The 5393-nt window shown below is 36.3% G+C and overlaps 1 pseudogene; it reads left to right on the top strand.

Moving 5' to 3' along the window:
* Positions 1-1632: 1632 nt before the first annotated feature.
* On the top strand, positions 1633-3913 carry LOC100472700 (annotated as a pseudogene).
* The last annotated feature ends 1480 nt before the right edge of the window (positions 3914-5393 follow it).

The following is a 5393-nucleotide window of genomic DNA, read 5'->3' as shown; positions in this document are numbered from 1 at the left end:
TTAGGGCAAGAAATTGTTGAATTTCTTTTTACCTCCATCAATAGCATTTGCTTTTATTTTTAAAAAACTATGTGTATCACTTTGATCTATTTTTTAGAAATTAAGAATGGCCTAAATTTTAATGGCACTTTATTTATTGTAAGGTGACTTTTGGTAAAAATGGTATTAAACCAACAGTTCTAATAATTTAAAAATTGATAAATTTCATCCTTTATATTGTTTTCCAAAAAGAGAATTTTTGAGATTTCTAGAAAATTTTGTTAATGTTTTAATATTTCAGATATTACTTTTATATTAAAATGCAATTTATAATTTTTCTGGAATTAAAATTATGTAACTATATAATAAATTCCACCTACAAATATCCTTCCTGGGTTCTTCTCCTTAACTTTTCTTTTTTCATTTCTGTAAGCTTAATAGTTATGAATTAAGATTTTGAATCTTAAAATCCCAGAAAACAGTAAAACCATTAATAATGGGAGTTAACATTATTAATTAATTGAGTATGATGAGTCAGACACTATGCTAACTGCTTTGCATGCATCATCTCATTTATTAATCACAATAGCTTTCTCACTTAGGAATTCTTATGACCTCTGTTTTAAATACAAGGAAATAGAGTTAAAGAGGCAATAACTTGCTCAAGATTTATTTTTCAGTTAATTAATAAATATTTATTACACAGGCACTATTCTAGATGTTTGGTACATATCAATGGAAAAAAAACACAGACAAAACCTTTGCAATTGTGGGACTTACATTCTATTGGGTGACTATTTTAAAAATAAGTCAAGTAAATAAACTATATAGTTTTTTATAAGATGACAAATACTATGAAAGAATATATAGCATAAAGCTGATTGGTAGGGCGATTGCAATTTTAAATATGGTGGTCATGATAGGCCTCATTGAGAAGATGTCATTTAAGCAACTCTTAAGGGATATGAAGATAGCCAAGTGGATATCTGCATTAAGGTCACTGAAGACAGAGGGAGTAACCAGAGGAAAAGCTTTAAGGCAATATCATGAGGTCAAAGATATGGAGAAGACAGGAAAACTGCAAAGGATAATGTAGGGTCCCACTGCCCATTATAAAGATTTTGACTTTCACTAAAAGTGTAACAGGAAATATGAGGAACAAAACAATGACTTTACCTGAGTGTGTGAGGTCACTCAACAAGGAAGCCACATTTCATCTGGGCCTGAAGTAAGAGCCCATTCACCACAATTTCTGGAGAAAGGAATGTTGGAAGAGGGAAGAGGAAATAACATGTTAAAATTATCAAGGCATGATGATATCGCATGTGAGGGACAGGGTTTCCATACAATAAAAATCAGAAGACCAAGATGGAATAGATATTGAACATTTGATGCCATACAAAGATTTACGAGTTTGTTTTGTAGGCTACTGGGCACCAGACACAGGTTTTTACCAAGGTTCAGTTCAGATGTCCCTTTTAAACTTATTCTATCCATCAAAATTAACAAATTTTGATTTTATTTTTTCATTGAACTTGGTTCTTAAACTAAGGATCAAATGTGTTTCAGGAAGATCTCTCTGATGGTACTGTGGAAGATACACTAAACAATTAAATTTTAAAAAATGGAAGGAAAAACTGTCACATAGGAGTCATGGTGCCACCGGGGCCATCCACAGCTGCTAAAGAGTGGCAGAGAAAGGTCCAGAAGCGCCTACCAGCCCAGGGAATTCTGACGTGCCAAAACACCAAACCTTATCTAAAAGCTGAGTAACTGTCTGAATCTTCTACCTAAGGCTAAATCTATTATTATACTCAAAAAAGGATGCTACCAATCAGGTTGCTTTGCCTACCAAAGTTCTAAGACCCAGCAGCATTAAACTCCAGCCCAGACCTGCCAATATCACAGGATCCAGAAGCCAAAGTTGGGGGCCACCAAAACTTCTGGGCAAAAGGCTGACTTCAGGATGTATTTCTTCTAACTTAAACTGTAAGCCTTCCAGCAATAGTCAAGAACAGCATGAAGCTAGGTCATTCACTACTGGAGAACTGTCTAAAAAAACCGTGGGGTCACTTAATATACAGGAATTAAAAACTGCAAAACAGCAGATAGTAAATTAAGGAAATGTTCAATGTGCAGACTCAGTGGACAATAACCATGTGGAAAATAAATCCTTGGATAGACTTGCCCCAGACCTTCTCAGACTCTAAAAGGAAGCCAAAGATCTGAATTATGGACAATAGGTAAACCAAAGACTAACTCTTATAATCAAACCAAGAGCAATTTGGCTCGTAAACAAGCCTTGGGCAAAAGTTCAGGGGGAATAGCGCTGTTCTGAAAGAGTTAATAAACAATTTATTAGATAAACACAAATTAGGATTCTACCAGTAAATTCACAGCAACTCTCGAGAGGACCAAATCCTGTAAGACCGGGAGAAAAACCCCCAAAGACACTTCCCTCTCATTATGTTCAGACCCTTAGTAGGACTCAAGCATCAAAGAAAGAAGTAGTCAAGAACATAAAGGATATAAAGGTTAATAGGGATAAATATGAAAGACCAAATGAAATTAAGGTACTATCACACACTGTCACTGAACAAAAAAGTAAAGCAAACCAAACCCTGGACATGCCCCAGTGTGCTTCAGGGAGGCTATAGCAACAGACATCCAAACACTAAGCAAGATCAGAAATCCACTTAAACTGCTTTAGATCTTGGACTTCATGTGCACTGCAAAATATCTAAAGCCTTAAGCCAAAGTCTTAATTTGACAGTTGGCAGTTTTAATTCAGTTATTCCAAGCACCCCTAACATAACAGCAAGTGGCACCAATGGGAATAAATACACCAACAGCTATCATCAAAAAGCACAGACTTTGGACTCCAAGTTGAAAAAAACTCTTCCCTGGAACCGTTTTCTCAACAAGACAGCTCCCAAAACTCAATCTGGTGACCAAACTGTAAATGCAAGAAGAGTCCCAAATAAGACCCAAACTAATCCAAATATTAAGAAGATCACAGCAGAGGATTGAGGGAAACAACTAGAAGAGTGGCAGAAATCTAAGGGGAAAAATCTAGAAACAGTCTCCTATGGAACTTAAAAAGAAAAATAATAGAGGAAATTAATATTTCATTCTGGAACAGTATGGAAAAAGAAGATGAAGAAAAGAAAGCACAGCTTGAACTGTCCTATAAAATTAACAACACTCTAACGGAGTGTCTGCAGATCATTGAAGGGGATGTACTTTCTAATGAAATATTTACCATATTGTCTGGTGTTCCTGAGGCTGAAAAATTTGCTAAATTCTGGATCTGAAAGCAAAGTTGTTGGCAAGTAAAGGCACCTTTGATGTTATTGGGCTGTAGGAAGAGGCTATTAGAAATGGGGCAACACCGATACAAGAGTTGGAAGAAGTTGTTAATATTTGCAAGACCTAAACAGAATCACAGAAGGAGTGACCTCTGCCTCTGTAGCTGCTGAAATGAATATAACACCCATAGAAGAGCGGGCCAATAAGACGGAATTTGAAAAGTCTTGTCTTTAAAAGAGAGAAAACGGGTTACAGCAAGAACCCCAAATAACCAAGGCACAACAGGATAATCATCCTGGTATCAAATGCACATCACTCCGATTCCTAGAATAAGTGGAATGCCGGAAGTGAGGACACGAAGCTCATCAGTCCTGTATGGCATTCGCAGGTACTGAGTGAGCTGTGCCCAAGTATCTGGAAATGCTGCAGGGACACGATTTAGTAGTGGCCTCCCTTAATGAGCTTAAATTCCATTTAACAGAATTTTATATTCCATAAAAATGAAGCTCTGCCTGTAACATTAGGGTTTAAAATCTTTGAGTCATCATTTCTTAATGCCTTTTTAAAAAAAAAAAAAAAAGAAGTGTTTCAGAGCCTCCATGAAACAAGAAATACCCTTGTCTAGGTGACCTGGAAAATAAAGGACAGGCAGGTTATGGGCTCTTAGAGTTTAGCAATTCACTGGGCTTACTCTCAAATTTAATATCCTCACAGGACTGTCTTCGGTTTATTTGTTGAGGACTATAGTTTGCCACAGTGTTTTATGGCATACATAAATTTTAAACTATTGAATATTAATTTACCCCACAAGTATGGTAAAAGTTTTTCACTTTATTTATCTACTTTACTCTCAATATAGTTCTTTTTTGTATCAGAAGGTTGGTGCCAGAGTACGATAGACTTTCCTTCTTGCATCTGCCGTATCAGAGAGGGCGAGTCTTTCCAGCTGAGTTCAGGAGCCAGCCTTCCTGACTAGATGCCCTGTGATAGCCAGTCTGGTCAAATCCCCTTATTTTACAGAGTTTATCCTAGCTGTGCCTTTGCTCAGAGATTGCAAATGACTTTTATGTGTGACTTGGACTTCTGTCACTGTGTCCCTGTAGGTGAGGGGCAATTCATGTCCTGTCTGTGCCAGGTCCCCCTTCATGAAACACAGTTCTGAATTGGGGTAGTCATCTAGCTTTTTATATCCAAACATAATTTTGCATTTGTTTTCTGGAAATGCTTCAAATAAAAACAAAAGGGAGTAGGGGAAGGGGGAAGGGGAAGGGACACTTGCTTCTTCACTCAATTATTTGCTCTGCTGTGGGACACCTGGCCTGAGAAGATGGTACAAGCCACAAAGACTACTGTAGGTTACCTTTCTCTCCTCCTGGGCAACTGCTCTTGGGAAAGTAAAATCAGAATCATGATGTAAATATAATGTATAGATAAACCTAGCCAACATATTTTAAATTTTAAACTTTTAGCTTTCTTAATATTTAAGTATTATCTAAAACAAAAAAAAATCAAATTTTGTTCATTGCTTAAAAAAAAAAGTAGCATGCACTATTCTGGGGTTTTAAGCACAGTGCGATGGCAGGCCGGAGCGGGTAGAAATTACTACCTATGCTAGGGGATGACTGACACATAGGAGTTGTTCCTCCAATGAAAAAATAGGAGTTGGTTGGGTACTGCAGAGGAAAATGACCATACAGCAGACAACATGAGGCTTAGAAGCAAGAACTAGATGTGAACTCGGATAAAATAAAAAATTACATATAGCAGAAAAACACACACATTAGTAGATAATTCACAAACTACAGAAATTTACCAAAAATTTTGTGTGCATTTAAGTTATTACAGGTGTGGCTTCCATCAGTAAACACATTTTCTAATATTAATATAAACTTTTCTTATTCTTATTTAAAAAATTAGGATTTTGAATTTGGTAATCTTTAATGTTTCTTTCAGTTCCACGAGTCTATGAAATACCGAAAATAAAATTGTATACAGATCTTCCCCGACTCACATTAGGGCTGTATCCAAATAAATCCATATATAGTGAGTGAAATCATCCTAGGTCAAAAAAGCATTTCACACACTTAACCTACTGAACATCATAA

The sequence above is a fragment of the Ailuropoda melanoleuca genome, chromosome 5 (genome assembly GCF_002007445.2).
Source record: "Ailuropoda melanoleuca isolate Jingjing chromosome 5, ASM200744v2, whole genome shotgun sequence".
In the NCBI taxonomy this organism is placed as follows: domain Eukaryota; kingdom Metazoa; phylum Chordata; class Mammalia; order Carnivora; family Ursidae; genus Ailuropoda; species Ailuropoda melanoleuca.
Note: the sequence above shows the minus strand (reverse complement) of the source record. Positions and strands in the feature narration are given on the sequence as shown.